This window comes from Pristis pectinata, chromosome 2, assembly GCF_009764475.1.
Source record: "Pristis pectinata isolate sPriPec2 chromosome 2, sPriPec2.1.pri, whole genome shotgun sequence".
Classification (NCBI taxonomy): Eukaryota; Metazoa; Chordata; class Chondrichthyes; order Rhinopristiformes; family Pristidae; genus Pristis; species Pristis pectinata.
This window is the reverse complement of record NC_067406.1, coordinates 4,827,019-4,844,263: the sequence shown is the minus strand read 5'-3', so window position 1 is coordinate 4,844,263 and position 17,245 is coordinate 4,827,019. Positions and strand designations below refer to the sequence as shown.

The window sequence follows — 17,245 nt, the reverse complement described above, 5'->3', positions numbered from 1 at the left end:
AAGGAGCAAGAAGTAAATGACCATCTTTTGGTGCTTTGTCTGAGAGATGAATGTTGGCTGGGGTCTTAGATGCACATGCTGCAGTTGCTTGAATTTTTTGGTGGCTCTTTGAAGCAAGAAGGTGAAACCTCAATTTAGTTTTGCTTCTGAAAGGCCCAAATCTCTCTCAGTGAAAGACTGAGTTCGTGGCCAGGTTTCAACGGGGTATAGAAGTCCACAGTATTTGACAGAAAGCTAGCGTGCCTCCTGGCATGTGGGTCGGTATCATCTAGGGATTTTGAAGAAGTTTCTCTCAATCAAATTAAAATAATGGAGAAATTAGATTCTGTACCTGGGATTTGTTTTGCTTCTTTCCCTTTTATTTAAGTTACTTAACAAAAAAGTTCTGAGGTTCTAAGTTTGATCATAAACCAATCACTCAACTGTGGCCCAGAGGAATTTCTTGCAATCCAGCCAATATATGCAGATTGAGTCCTTAAGCTCTCCCTCCCTCCCCAGTGCTTTGTAACTGTGGAAACACATTGTGGATAAATTGCATCAGTGAAAGGGATCGAGCTGTAATAAGTTCGTGTAAATGCCAATAACACCTCCCAAAATTAGCGTGTCCTATTGCTTGTTCCATTTTATGTTACATGCAGAGGGGCTGTTGAATCTGCAGCAGGCAGGAACCTAAGAACATGAAAAGCAAGAGCAGAAGTAGGCCATATGGTAATTTAAAGCATGCTCCACCATTTAATAAGATTTCATGGATCCTGTACTTCCTCCATTCTACCCCCCTCCCCCAAACACCACCACCACACCAGAGTTTTGGAAACATTATGGATCAGTCATTCTCAATCTTGGATGTATTCAACAACCGAGCATCCATAGTGTAGGGACAGAGAACTGCAAAGACTTTTACTTTTACATTTCCCGACCTAAATATTAGTGTCACACCAGGCTTTTGCACTGAGATCCAAGCAAAGTCTCTATCCTGAAACCCACATTTTTCCCATCACAATCTTTACTGATACGTTAGCATTTTTAGAGTCATACAGCACGGAAACAGGCCCTTCGGCCCAACTCATCCATGCTGACTGTGTTGCCCAGCGAGCTAGTCCCATCTGCCCATGTTTGGTCCAGAGCCCTCTAAACCTCTCCTATCCATGGACTTATCTAGATGACTTTTGAATGTTGCTAATGTGCCCGCCTCAACCACTATTTCTGGCAGCTCATTCCAAATACGCACCACCCTTTGTGTGAAGAAGCTGCCCCTGATGTCCCTTTTAAATCTATCACCTCTGATCTTAAACCGATGCCCTCTTGTCTTTAGCACCCCCTCCCTGGGAAAAATATGATGTGCTTTCACCCTGTCTATGCCCCTCATGATCTTCTATACCTCTATCAGGTCACCTCTCAATATCCTATGTCCCAGGGAATAAAGTCCTAGACTATGCAACCTCTCCTTGTAATTCAGGGCCCCAATTCCAGGCAATATCCTGGTAAATCTTTTATACGCTCTTTCTAGTTTAATAACATTTTTCCTATAACAGGGTGACCAAAACTGCACACAATACCCCGTGCACAAGTTCAGCTTTTACATTTGAGTTCCAGTTCTAAACTGAGCGAACACTCCTGAAAAAGCGAGGTGCTTCCACCTTTTAAAGCACAGCCACACAACTGAATGAAGTAACAGATCACTTGTTTCATTACAAATGCAAGAAACTGAAATAAAATCAGAGAAAGCTGGAAGTTCTCAGTGTGCTCGGCGAGAAACAGAGCCTGAAATAGACAACTGGAGTGTTTCTCCCTTCACAGATGCTGCCTGACCTGCTGAGTATATCCAGCACTCACCATTTTCAATGTATTTCTTTGTGCACAAACTGGCTGCTTTGTTACTTGACAAAGCAACAGTGACTGGGCTTCAAAACTGGTTGCGATCATCTTTGGGAATGTTCGGATGCAAGTATCACTGTGGATCCCCCATGCCTGCAGTTGTTGAACCTCTCCTATGACAAGCCTATCTGAGTGCCTCTTCTGCCTTCTCCCAATTTCTTGGGTCTTTGCATGGAACTGAAATACTCAATTCCTGGTACCCATAGAACATAGAACATAGAAAACCTACAGCACATACAGGCCCTTCGGCCCACAAAGTTGTGTCGAACATGTCCCTACCTTAGAAATTACTAGTCTTACCCATAGCCCTCTATTTTTCTAAGCTCCATGTACCTATACAAAAGTCTCTTAAAAGACCCTATCGTATCCGCCTCCTCCACCGTTGCCGGCAGCCCATTCCACGCACTCACCACTCTCTGAGTAAAAAACTTACCCCTGACATCTCCTCAGTACCAACTCCCCAGCACCTTAAACCTGTGTCCTCTTGTGGCAACCATTTCAGCCCTGGGAAAAAGCCTCTTGACTATCCACACGATCAATGCCTCTCATCATCTTCTGCACCTCTATCAGGTCCCCCCTCATCCACCATCGCTCCAAGGAGAAAAGGCCGAGTTCACTCAAACTGTTCTCATAAGGCATGCTCCCCAATCCAGGCAACATCCTTGTAAATCTCTTCTGCACCCTTTCTATGGCTTCCACACCCATTACTTTATCCTCTGCATCCTGCCTGGCTTTTTTGTTAGGTGCTGACTCAGAGCTAAGTATTCTTCATCTTCAACTTCCTTGGCTTGATGAATACTGAATAAATGCCAGATAAAGAATATAGAGAGAGGGGAGACCAATTAGCCTTTCGAGCCTTTTCTGCTGTTTGTTGTCAACGTGGCTGATGTGTAACCAAACCTCATATTCCTGCCTCTTTTCTGCATCCCTAAGTAACTTTGTTTTCCCAAAATCTATCAATTGAGCCAGCATGAACTGTAATTTGTGGAGGGAGCTGCAAATTTCTACTACCCACTGTATGTAGAAGGTTTTTTGTATGCACTCCTGCAAAGCCTGGTCCTAATTTCGATATTATGCCCCCTAGTCCTAGACTCTTCGACCAGCGGAAACAGTTTTTTCTATTTATCCTATCATTCTCTTAATATCTTTAATCAAATAGTTTAAATTTGAGGCAAAATGATTTTTTTAATGTAGTCTCTTTTTGTAAATTAACCCTTAGAGTCCAGGTATCAACCCAGTAAATCTACAAAGCGCTCCCTCCAACACCAACTTACCCCCCTAAGGTTTGGTCCTCCAAACTGTTCTCAAACTCCACACGTGGCTTAAAGTTTTGCATAGCTGCAGCTAAACTTCACTCCAAGCAACCAACAATCTGCTGGAGGAACTCAGCAGGTCAAGCAGCATCTGTGTTGCGAAAGGAATTGTTGATGTTTTAGGTTGGAACCCTGCATCTTTCCTCCCACAGATGCTGCTCGACCTGCTGAGTTCCTCCAGCAGATTGTGTGTTGCTCCAGATTCCAGCATCTGCTGTCTCTTGCCGTCCCACTTAACTCCACTCCAGTTCTCCAGGCATAAATGTCAGCATCTCATCTGACTTCTTGACTGCTTTCTGTATCAATATCGACATCTGAATCATATCTTAATGACATCAAAATTTCTCTGGACCTCCACCACAGGTCGCTTTACACCCTTTAGGAAATGCTCAGTTTTATTCCTTTTCGATCTTCGATGGCCTCACACTTGTGAGATTGTTAAAGAAACGTGGTGAGAAGCATCCTGACCCAAAATGTTGACCGTTTGCTTTTCTGCATGGATGCTGCCTGACCTACTGAGGTCCTCCAGCATCTTGTTGTTTTTTTCAGGATGCTGCCTGGATCGGAGTGCATGACTTATGAGGATAGGTTGAGTGAGCTCAGGCTTTTCTCTTTGGAGAGAAGGAGGATGAGAGGTGACTTGATAGAGGTGTACAAGATGATAAGAGGCATAGATCGAGTGGACAGTCAGAGACTTTTTCCCAGGGCAACAATGGCTAACATGAGGGGACATAATTTTAAGGTGATTGGAGGAAGGTATAAGGGGGATGTCAGGGGTAAGTTTTTTACACAGAGAGTGGTGGGTGCGTGGAACGCACTGCCGGCAGAGGTTGTGGGGCCCGATACATTAGGGACATTTAAGAGACTCTTAGATAGACACATGAATGATAGAGAAATGGAGGGCTTTGTGGGAGGGAAGAGTTAGATAGATCTTAGAGCAGGATAAAATGTTGGCACAACGTTGTGCACCGAAAGGCCTGTGCTGTGCTGTAGTGTTCTATGTTCATTGTGAGTTGATGCAGCCAAACCACAGATCCCTGTGGGCCCCAATGGTTCATCTTCATCCCACCAGTTGGAGTTCTTGCCCAATTCCCATTCCCATTTCTGAGCCTGCTTAATAATTTGCATTCAATCTATCGGCTTTAGCTAACAGTCCCTTACTACGGACAAATGCCTTCTGAAAATCCAAATAAGTAAGACCCATTGATAGTCCCTGTCCCTGACTTAATGCTCAGTCAGGCACAATTGCTTGCTGAGGAATCCATGCCGGGCTTCTCTCCATGATTGATTGAATTTTTCAACCACTCCGTAGAACCATAGTACCATGGAACACTACAGCACAGAAAACAGGCCATTCGGCCCTTCTAGTCTGTGCCGAAACTTTATTCCGCTAGTCCCATTGACCTGCACCCAGTCCATAACCCTCCAGACCTCTCCCATCCATGTATCTATCCAATTTATTCTTAAAACTTAAGAGTGAGCCTGCATTTACCATATCAGATGGCAGCTCGTTCCACACTCCCACCACTCTCTGAGTGAAGAAGTTCCCCCTAATGTTCCCCCTAAACCTTTCCCCTTTCACCCTGAAGCCATGTCCTCTCGTACTTATCTCTCCTAATCTAGGTGGAAATCACGGAATTATGGAACGATTTTGTCATCTCCTTGGGATTGGGGGTGACTTTCTTCCACTCCAGTTCCATGGTTTCTGTGGTAGCAGCTTTCCTCACAGACTCTGCCAAAGGTGGGACAGGCGGTGATTGATGGGGCAGGTGGTGGTGGGTTGGGAGGTCAAAGTCGAGCTTATTGTCAAATGCACAAGTACATGTATGCACAGGTGCAATGAAAAACTTACTTGCAGCAGCATCACAGGCACAGAGCATCAGATAAGCAGCATAAATTAGACATAAATTATACACAATTTTTACAAGAAAGAACACAATTGGAACAAAAAAACAAATAAAAACGTAGTGCAAAGTGATTAAACTGGTTGTAGTGTTGCTCTACTGAGGTAGTGATTAGGGTTTTACTGGTTGGTTCAAGGACTGAATAGTTGAAGGGAAGTAGCTGTTCTTGAACCTGGTGGTGTGGGACTTCAGGCTTCTGTACCTCCTGCCCAATGGTAGCTGCGAGGAGATGGCATGGCCCGTGTTCAGCTACTTCTGCAGTTTCTGCTGGACTTTTGTGTTCTCCAAGCTAATGGGCTTCAGATTCTCAGTACGATTCTGAAGTCTCCTGCTGAACACCTGCGCAGCAAGGATTCTCATGTCAGTGGGGACATGGTATTTTTTGAGTGAGGCTTTGAAAACATTCTTCAATAATCTCCAGTGTCCAGTTGGTAATCTTTTACTGTGACACAACTCACAAGAGGATGTCTGCGTCAAGAGTCTGGCATCAATCATGTGAACTACGTGGTCTGTCTGTTGGAGCGAACAGTGAAGAAGGCGTTTGGCATGCTGGCCTGCATCAGTCTGGGTGCTCAGTAAAGGAGTTAGGATATTATGTTACAGCTGTACAAGACATTGGTAGAGACTGCATTTGGAGCATTGCATACAGTGTTAGTCGCCCTGTTATAGGAAGGATGTGACTAAACTGGAAAGAGTGCAGAGAGGATTTACGAGGATGTTGTCAGGACTCGAGGGCCTGAGTTCCAGGGAGAGGTTGGGCAGGCTTGGACTTTATTCTTTGGAATGTAGGAGACTGAGGGGTGACCTTATAGGGGTGTATAAAATCATGAGGGGTATCGATATGGTGAATGCACACAGTCTTTCTCCCAGGGAAAGGGAACTAAAAACTGGGTTTAAGGTGAAAGGTAAAAGATTTAAAAGGGACCTGAGGGGCAATTTTTCAAGTGGAGGGTGGTGGTTCTATGGAACGAGCTGCCAGAGGAAGTGGTTGAGGAAGGTAAATAACAACATTTAAAAGACATTTGGATAAGTACATGGTTAGGAGGGGTTTAGAGGGAAGTGGGCCAAACACGGGCAATTTTGTAGGCACGGTCATGTAGCGGTTAGTGTAACACTATTACAGAGCCAGCGACCCGGGTTCAATTCCGCCTGCTGTCTGTAAGGAGTTTGTACGTTCTCCCCGTGACTGCGTGGGTTTCCCCTGGGTGCTCCGGTTTCCTCCCACATTCCAAAGATGTACAGATTAGGAAGTTGTGGGCTTGCTATGTTGGCGCTGGAAGCACAGTGACACTTGTGGGCTGCCCCCAGAACAGTCTGCACAAAGATGCATTTCACTGTGTTTCGATGTACCTGTGACTAATAAAGAAATCTTATCTTATAAAACTTGGTGGGCACCATGGTCAGCACGGACGGGTTGGGCTGAAGGGCCTGTTTCCATGCTGTGTTACGCCATAACTGAGTGGCATTTGAGCATTGGTGCTGGAGATGTTGGCCTGGGAGAGGATGCTAATGTAAAACCACTTATGCAGCCTGTGAATTTGGAGGATTTTGTGGATACAGTGTTGGTGATACCTCAGAAGTGTTTTGGCCCAATTCTCAGAAATACACAGGAAGGTAGGAATCAGCACTGTCCATAGACTATGAGTTTTGTGTCAGATCTGAGACCTTGATCTTCAAACATTGTTTGCCGCGGACAGTCAAAGGTTGTGCTGGTGTTCTGAAGTCAGTGGTGTATTTCATCACTGATGTCTGCCTTCACTGAGAGGTGGCTCCTGAGATATAGGTCTTGATCTTATTGTTGGGAGATGGTGTTGTGTAGAGGGGTCAGGTTGTTCGAAGACCTTTGTTTTTTTGTAAGGAACATGGCTCATTATTGACTCCTCGACGACTGATGTTAGTGTTCATGAACTTTGATTCATCAGTCTCCCCCTTTCAGTTTCTTGAAGAGCGTGGTTCTCACACTCTCTTATTCTCTCTCACACTACACAGAACACAGTCCCAGTCACACTCGCACACATGTCTTGTTTGCATGGGATTCCGTGTTTCTTGTTCCCCCCTCTGCTCCTCCCCCCAGGTCTTTGAAGATGATGTGAAAAAGAAATCTTGTAAAAGTTTTACTGGCCCTGGTGGCATAAGTGCTGCAGGTGGTAAGGGGAGTTTATCTTGCAGAAGTTTTCCCAGCCCTGAGGTACTGGGAGCAAGGTGAAGGAAAGTATTAAACAAAAAAAAAGCAAACCAGATGTTACCTTTCCACGTTACCAGCTGGGCAGCTGACAATCACTTGATGCTGTTTTAGATTATTCTGTGCTGACTTTGTAACTGAAATAGCAATTCCTCCAACTTTACTGCTTTAATTAAGTGGGATTCTTAACAACTTCAAAAAGTGTAAGAATCAGAAAGAAACACCTCTGCTTTTCCTTTCTCTTTCTCTTCCCTTGAAAAATTTTTTCTCCTGTGCAAAATATGTTAAGTTGAAAGTTGAGATACAACTTTGTAATCCTAGTAGCTACTGATTTGCCCGTGGGAGCTGTAAGGTACATTACTGGACTACTAATCCAGCTTGGTCAAATGATCCAGAGACAAAAGTGCAGATCCCACCACACCAGCTGGCGAATCTAGTTAAATAAATTGGAATGAAGACTTGGTATCAATAACCGCAACCATAAACTTGGTATGTTTCGTACCCCGTCCAACCGACACATGACTTCAGATTCGCAGTCACTGGTGGAGGGAGCGAAAGTTTACGACGGTGAATAGGGTACTGATCAAACATGTTGCTTTGATTGAAATCAGTATTTGATTCATAATCTATATTTCTTAATTATTGCTTGAGAGATAAGTATCAGAATTAGAATCAGAGGTATCAGGTATCTGATACCTCAGATAGCAGAACGCACTGCCTGCAGAGGTTGTGGGGGTAGACACATTAGGGACCTTTAAGAGACTCTTAGATTGACACATGAATGATAGAAAATTGGGGGGGGGCGATGTGGGAGGGAAGGGTTAGATAGATCTTAGAGCAGGATAAAATGTTGGCACAACATTGTGGGCCGAAGGGCCTGTACTGCGCTGTAATGTTCTATGTTCACATCACTGACTTAGATGGTGTGAAATTCATTGTTTTGTGGCAGCAGTACAGGGCAAAGACCTAAAATCATTGTAAATTACAAAAATAAATAAATAGAGTCAAAAAAGGAATAATGAGGCAGTGTTCATGGGTTCATGGACCATTCAGAAATCTGATGGCAGAGGGGAAAATGCTGTGTCCATGTGGGTCTTCAGGCTCCTCCTCCCCAACGGTAGTAACACGAAGAGGGCATGACCCGGATGGTGAGAGTCCTTAATGATGGATGTCGCCTTCTTGAGGCATCGCCTCTTGAAGATGTCCTCAGTGGTGGGGAGGGTTGTGCCCGTGATGGAGCTGGCTGAGTCTACAACCCCCTGCAGCCTTTTGCGATCCTGTGCGTCGGAGCCTCCAAACCAGGCGGTGATGTAACCAATCAGAATGCTCTCCACTGTACACCTATAGAAATTTGTAAGAGTCTTTGATGACATACCGAATCTCCTCAAACTCCTAAAGAAGTAGAGCTGCTGGCATGCCAAAGCCACCAATCACTACTGTGAATGCTGGGCATTTATTACAATTACAAGTACGTGCTATCCTTACCCACATCTTACTGGAGAAATTATCCCAGTTTTATCTGATTTTGGTGTAGTTTTAGTTCAGAGCTGTTTTCTATAGGTGGAAGAGACTCTTTAAATAGACAATGTGAGTAAATAAACTTTGTAAGAAACACTTCTTTTGCTCTAAGTTTTGTTCTAAGTCCTCCTCACCTCCCGTAAACCTCCAGCTGTCTGACTCACACAATGTTCACTTCAATAAAATTGACGGAAAATGAGGGTTGCATCATGTGTCCTTTCTCTTTGTTTTCTCTTTCCTTGGTATTCTGGAAATCATAAAACTATTCTGAATAGAAATATGAGCTGGAAGAGGGGATCCCACCGCCCTCTTCCTGTTCAAGTGCCTGTCCAACAGCCTCTTAAATGTTGCTGCTGTATCTGCCTCCACCACCTCCCCTGGCAGCACCTTCCAGGCACCCACCACTCTCTGTGTAAAAAACTTGCTTCATAAACTTCCTTTAGACTTTCACCCTCTCACATTAAAGCTTATGCCCTTTGGTATTTGACCGCAAGAAACTGCAGAGAGTTGTGGACACAGCTCAGCATATCACGGAAACCAGCCTCCCCTCCATGGACTCTGTCTACACTTCTCGCTGCCTCGGTAAAGCAGCCGACATAATCAAAGACCCCACCCACCCGGGACATTCTCTCTCCTCCCCACTCCAATCGGGCAGAAGATACAAAAGCCTGAAAACACGTACCACCAGGCTCAAGGACAGTTGTATCCCACTGTTATAAGACCATTGAGCTGACCTCTTGAATGATAAGATGGACTCTTGACCTCACAATGGCCTTGTCTGCCTGCACTGCACTTTCTCTGTAACTGTAACACTTTATTCTGCATTCTGTTATTGTTTTCTCTTGTACTACCTCGATGCACTGTGTAATGAAATGATCTGTATGGATGGCATGCAAAACACAGTTTTTCACTGTACCTTGGTTCACGTGACAATAATAAACCAATTTACCAATTTACATTTCCACCCTGGGAAAAAGACTCTGTCTATCTTTATATACTTCTGTCGGGTCTCCCCTCAGCCTCTGACACTCCAGGGAAAGTAAAATCAATTTTGTTTTAACTTTTTTTTCTGACATTTATTCCCTTCTTCCAGACATAAATGCAAAGTTCAGCTGACACTGCAATGCAATACTGAGAGGGTGCTGCACTGTCAGAGCTTCTTCCCTTCAGATAAGACTTTAAGCCAAGTCTTCCCTGTGCTCCTTGGTGAATGCTCAAGATCCCACAATACAATCTGAGAAGGACTTTGGTCTAGTTCTCTCTGTTGTCCTGACCATCACTTGAGCCTCAACCAGCACTCAGAGCAGATGATCTGATTACTATCAGATAGCTTTTGGGACCTCTGTGTGCACAAAGTGGATGCCGTATTTTCTATATATTTTAATATTCATTTTTTTGGGTTGCATTCATCATTGTCAAGTCCAGCATTTTTGTTGTTCTTCCTTAATTGCCCTTGGCGAGATGGTGTACAGTCCTGTGGTAACAATACTGTTCATGGGTGCGGAGTTCCAGGATTTAGATCCGGGGAATGTGACAGATTTCCAAGTCAGGATGGTGTGCGAGGAGAACAGTGTACAAGTCAATGTTCCTCTTCACCTTCTGCTCTTGTCCTTGCTGGTAGGTATTGCAGGTTTGGGGGGCATTGTTGGCATAACCTGACAGAAGAGTTGCAGCACATTGTTAGATGGTACACTGTGAACTGGTAATGGAGGCAATGATTGTTTTGGATGCTGGATGGGTGCATCAGGCAAACAGGTTGCTTTGTCCTTGATGGTGTTGAACATCTCGAGTGTTGTTGGCACGGCACACATCCAGGCAAGTGGAGAGTGTTGCTTCACAGTCCTGACTACAACAGTGGTAACATGACTTGTCTGTCCTTGGCCTCCTCCACTGTCAAATTGAGGCTAAATGCAAATTAGAGGAACAGCACCTCATATTCCAGGAACAGGTTAAGACTTTATTCCTTGGAGTGCAGAAGAATGAGGGGAGATTTGATGGAGGTTTACAAAATTATGAGGGGCATAGACAGAGTTAATGCGAGTAGGCTCTTTCCACCTAGATTTGGAGAGATAAGTACGAGAGGACATGGCTTTAGGGTGAAAGGGGAAAGGTTTGGGGGAATATTAGGGGGAACTTCTTCACTCAGAGAGTGGTGGGAGTGTGGAACGAGCTGCCATCTGACGTGGTAAATGCAGGCTCACTCTTAAGTTTTAAGAATAAATTGAATAGATACATGGATGGGAGAGGTCTGGAGGGTTATGGACTGGGTGCAGGTCAATGGGACCAGCGGAATAAAGTTTCAGCACAGACTAGAAGGGCCGAATGGCCTGTTTTCTGTGCTGTAGTGTTCTATGGTTTTATCCATTCCACCTGGGTAGTTTCCAACTCGGTGGCATGAGCATTGAATTCTCCAGCTTCCAGTAACTGCTCTCTTTTCTCTTTTCTCTCTCTTGATCGACCTGGCCCCCCTCACCCTGTCTCTTCCCACCCTCTCCATCTGCCCATCACCCCCACACTCCTCCCACTGGTTTCTCTCCCCCATCTCCTTCCCTTTATTCCCTGCTCGACCTTTCTCTCCTATCAGATTCCAACATCTTCAGCCCCTCGTCACTTCCACCTATCACCTCCCAGCTTCTAGTGCCTGTCCCACTCTCGCCCCTCCCTCATCCACCTATCACCTCCCAGCTTCTAGTGCCTGTCCCACTCTCGCCCCTCCCTCATCCACCTATCACCTGCCAGTTCTTGCCGCACCCTTTCCCTCCGCCTCTTCGTACTGACAATCTCCCCTCTACCTTTCAGTCCAGGTGAAGGGTCTCGACCCGAAACATCGACTGTCCATTTCCCTCTGCAGATGCTGTCTGACCCGCTGAGTTTCTCCAGCATCATGTGTGTTGCTCCAGATTCCAGTATCTGCAGTCTCTTGTGTCTCCATAAAAATGTCATTTTTATTAGAACTTAGAACAAAAAACAGTACAGCACAGGAACAGGCCTTTCGGCCCACGATGTTGTGCCAAATTAATTAAACTTGTAATTAAATGCCTAATTAAACTAATCCCTTCTGCCTACACAATGTCCATATCTCTCCATTCTCTGCACATTCATGTGCCGATCTAAGAACTTCTTAAACGCCTCTATCGCATTTATTAAAAAAACAAAAATCTATGGACGCTGGAAACCTGAAATAAAAAAAAGAAAATGCTGTAAGCAGTCATCAGGTCAGGCAGCATCAGTGGAAGGAAGAAGGGTTAATGTTTCAGGTCGTAGACCATTGTTAATACAGTGGCTGTTATTAAATATGTGCCAACTGCGCAGTCTTCAAACCACAGTTTGCCTGTGTTTCTTTCCCCTATGATACTTCAGAACATTGCTTGGTTCGTTGAGAAAGCTTGGTGCTTTTAGTGAAACAGTTCTGTGTGTGGCCTTTCCTACCCACCAGTTCAGGTAATCAGTAGCTTTAATGCCTTACATGGAGAAAGGATGCCTTATCTGAATTTTGACACCTCTCGCCAGCAAACACTTAGCAATGGTGTTAACCTGCACTTCTCATTCAAGCTCTTGCCTTGGGGTTTGAACCTTCTGACCTTGAGGGTACGAACTATTGTGCAACATGAGGAGGGCTGGCTCAGCTCCAGCTTTGTCCTTTCATTTTTGGTGACCTAGTCAGAATAAATATTTACAGAGGTTATTTACAGTCTTTGAGTAGCGTTGGCCATTTCCAGCCCATTTTATTCCCGATCTCCCAGGAGATAGGTGGAGCTTTATTATAATTACTGCTCTGAAGAAGAGAAAACAGGGTTTTATTTTTAAGCTTTCTTTGGCGATGTTGGTTTTAAACTCTTTGTTGGCTCCTTGCCTCTGAACTTCACCCACAAGATGAAAGAGCGGATGACCAGATTACAATGTCCTTTGTGTTTTGGCTTGCTAATTGAGTTTCAACCAACAGCATCCGAACTGACATCAGCTGCTACCACTGCATTCATATGTGCCTACCATGTAGGGAAATGTCCTAGCCGCTTCAGAAAGGAGTCGGATTTGTTGGGGTGTTAAGAGATTTGGTTAAGGGATTAAGTTTAAGTTTTGGCCTTTTCATAGGCAGGTGGTGACTTGGAGAGCTTTAGTGCACTGCAAAGAATGAAATGAAAATTACAGCACTCTGCCACAAACTGCACAACAGATGGCACTGGTAAACCACCAGAACTTCTGCTATAAGCAAACCCTTACGATAAAATGGACTCTTGACCTCACAATCTACCTCGTTATGACCTTGCACCTTATTGTCTGCCTGCACTCCACTAAAGCAGCCGACAAAATCAAGGACCCCCACCCACCCCAGATATTCTCTCTTCTCCCCCCTCCCATCAGGCATAAGATACAAAAGCCTGAAAGCACGTACCACCAAGCTCAAGACAGCTTCTATCCCGCTGTTATAAGACTATTGAATGGTTCCCTAGTACGATGAGATGGACTCTTGACCTCAGAATCAACTCGGTATGACCTTTCACCTTATGGTCTGCCTGTACTGCATTTTCTCTGTAACTGTAACACTTTATTCTGCATTGTTATTTTACCTTGTACTACCTGTATGCAATGAGTAATGAATTGATCTGTATGAACAGTATGCGAGACAAGTTTTTCACTGTACCTCGGTATAAGTGACAATAATAAACCAATTCCAATTCCAATTCCCTTGGCAAAAATCATTCATTAATGAGATGTGGCTGTTGCTGGCAATGTCAGCATTTATTTTCCTCACCTGATTGGAGGAGTTAACGGTGAACCACTTTGGTGAGTCGAGTGTGACTTACAGAACATAGAACAGTACAGCACAGGAACAGGCCCTTCGGCCCACGATGTCTGTGCTGAACACAATGCCAAATTAAATTAAATCTTCTGCCTGCACATGATCCATATCCCTCTATTCCCTGCATATTCATGTACCTGTCTAAAAGCCTCTTAAAAGCCATTATCATTTCTAGCACTGGCAGCCTGTTCCAGGCACCCACCGCTCTCTGTGTAAAAGATTTGCCCCACACATCTCCTTTAAACTTTCCCCCTCTCATCTTAAATGCATGTTGTCTAGTATTTGACATTTCTACGCTGGGAAAAGACTCCGACTGTCTACTCTGTGAAAGCCTCTCAGAATTTTATTAATTTCTATCAGGTCTCCCCTCAGACTCTGATGCTCCAGAGAAAACAATCCAAGTCTGTCCAACCTCTCCTTACAGTTCATACGCTTTAATCCAGGCAGCATCCTGGTTAACCTCTTCTGTACCCCTTCCAAAGCCTCCACATCCTTCCTATAATGGGGTGACTGGAACTGCACACAATGCTCTAAGTGTGGCCGAACCAATGTTTTACGACCTTCCCTGTATGACTTCATGAATTAAACATAGAAACATAGAAAACCTATAGCACAATTCAGGCCCTTCGGCCCACAAAGTTGTGCCGAACATGGCCCTACCTTAGAAATTACTAGGCTTACCCATAGCCCTCTACTTTTCTAAGCTCCATGTACCTATCCAATAGTCTCTTAAACGACCCTATTGTATCCACCTCCAGCACCGTTGCCGGCAGCCCATTCCACGCACTCACCACTCTCTGAGTAAAAAAACTTACCCCTGACATCTCCTCTGTACCTACTCCCCAGCACCTTAAACCTGTGTCCTCTTGTGGCAACCATTTCAGCCCTGGGAAAAGTTACCAATTACTTGGGTTTTTACAGCAATCTGGTCATGAGATTGGTAAATTGGTGAATTGGTTTGCTGTTGTCACGTGTACTGGGGTACAGTGAAAAACATTGTTTTGCATGCCATTCAGACAGATCGTTTCAACACATCAGCACATTGAGGTAGTACAAGGGAAATCAATAACAGAATGCAGAATAAAGTGTAATTCCAGATTTATTTAATTGCTTGAACTTAAATTCCCTCGTTGCCATGGTGGGATTTGAACTTTTCTTTGTGGATCAGTTGCTGTGATTGCTGAAAATTTGTCCAAGAACTAAACCACAATGCCTAGCCACATTGAACGTATTAAAGGGAGCTTTGTGATTCTTTTTTCACGTTTTCTTTGTAAATATTTTTATTGATCAGTCATGAAAGATATTGAAGATGGAACTTAAGGCTTTGACTGCTGGTCAGGATTGTCACCGTGATTGACAAAGTATCTGTGTGTTTTTCCAATTAGTTTGAGAAATTATGGTAGCAGTAAGAGTGTTGGAAAGCTTCAGATAACTGCTCTTTCATAGAGTCATACAGCAAGGAAACAGGCCCTTGTTGAATTTGTTTCGATCTACCTACCAAGCAGTGCATTCTGTTCATAATAACCTGCTGACTTGAAACAAAATATATAAATCACCTCTCCTCTGTAAATTGAAGAGAACAATCCCAGCCTCTCTCACCTCTTCATGTAACTGGTTACCATACTCATGTTTGAGTAAATTTCTCTCCATGACATGAAGTCAAAGTGGAGTTTATTGTCACATACACAAGTCCATGTGTGCACAGGTGCAATGAAAAACTTACTTGCAGCAGCATCACAGGCACAGAGCATCATTCACAAAAAAACCCATAAACATAAATTGTACACAATTTTTACAAGAAAAAAAAGAACAAAAAAAAGTCAATTTTAGTGCAAAGTGATCAGAGTGGTCACAGTGTTGCTGAACTGTAGTGGTGATTAGGGTGTTGCCAGTTAGTTCAAGAACCAAATGGTTGAAGGGAAGTAGCTGTTCCTGAACCTGGTGGTGTGGGACTTCAGGCTTCTGTACCTCCTGCCCGATGGTAGCTGCGAGAAGATGGCATGGCCTGGATGGTGAGGATCTTTGATAATGGAAGTTGCCTTCTTGAGGCAGCGTCTCCTGTAGATACTCTCGATGGTGGGGAGGGATGTGCCCGTGATGTATCAGGCAGAGTTCACTACTCTCTGCAGCTTCTTATGTTCCTGCGCATTCAAACTGTACCAGACCATGATGCAACCGGTCAGAGTACTTTCACAGGACATGAAGAAAAAGGTAAAAGTTGAGAAATATGCATTTTTGGCAGGCATGGTAGTGTAGTGGTTAGCGTAACGCTATTACAGCGCTAGCGATCCGGGTTCAATTCCGGCCGCTGTCTGTAAGGTGTTTGTACGTTCTCCCTGTGTCTGCGTGGGTTTCCTCCGGGTGCTCTGGTTTCCTCTCATATTCCAAAGACATACAGGTTAGGAAGTTGTGGGCATGCTATGTTGGCGCCGGAAGTGTGGCGACACTTTCGGGCTGCCCCCAGAACACTCTATGGAAAAAGATGGATTTCACTGTGTGTTTCGATGTACATGTGACTAATAAAGAAATCTTATCTTGAATGTTACCTCAAGGGGCTTGGCACTGAAAAATGCGTTACTTGGTACGTCAACAAAAGTCCTGATGCCATAAGTTACATCACTGTGAAATAAAGCAGACGTAGTGTTTTGTGAAAGACCCACAAATGACTAAATTGCCTTTTTGGCCAGAGGATTGTGAGATATATGGTATGAGTTTTGGAGCAGGCTGAAGTTTGGGGTCCTTCCCATCTGCCCGTCATTGCTTTGAAACATTTCCCAACTCTTGTATGACGAACTTTGACGAGAAATGGAATGAAATAAATAGAAAGATTGGCATTTTTACAGAGCCTTTCACAATCTAAGGGCATTGCAGTGTGCCTTGCAGCTAATGATGTCCTTTTGGAGGAAAGGCGTTGCTGTTATTGTAAGAAACGTAGTCACCTATTTGCATGTGGCAAGTTCTCATAAGCAGTAATGTGATGCCATTCAAGTTATTTTAGTGATGTTTGTTGAATGGTAGATGTTGACCAGAATCTATAATATATTAAGTTGTTGACACAGTGTATTGGCTGTCTTATTTTTGTACTTTTCTACCCAAAAATGCTGTACGTAATGTTATTCAATATCTTCAAGGCTTAAATAGATTTATGGACCATTTAGGAATCAGGCAGGAGAGGGGAGTTGAGGCTAATGATTAGATCAGCTATATTGTTACTGAATGACAGTCAGGCTCAAGGACAAGTGATTCCTGATCCTGTTCCTGTACTGTACTGTTCTACTTCTGCAGGAGGCTAAAGAAATTTGGCATGTCCCCTTTGGTCCTCACCAGTTTTTATCAATGCACCATAGAAAGCATCCTATCCGATGCATCACGGCTTGGCATGACAACTGCTCTGCCCATGACTGCAAGAAACTGCAGAGAGTTGTAGACACAGCTCAGCACATCACGGAAACTAGCCTCCCCTCCATGGACTCTGTCTACACTTTCTCTGCCTTGGTAAAGCAGGCCGAGCATAATCAAAGACCTCACCCACCCCAGACATTCTCTCTAAACCTTTCCTGTCCATGCACCTGTCTTTTAAATGTTGTTATTGTACCTGCCGACAATGTTGTCAGTTACCTACATTGGATTAAAGTAGTTTCTGGATTTAATT

At 44.2% G+C, this 17,245-nt stretch overlaps 1 protein-coding gene across 3 annotated transcripts in view; it reads left to right on the top strand.

The window, feature by feature from the left end:
- exoc6b (exocyst complex component 6B) overlaps positions 1 to 17,245 on the top strand; it is a 742,224-nt gene that overhangs the window by 270,005 nt on the left and 454,974 nt on the right. The gene's annotated exons all lie outside the window — the stretch shown is intronic.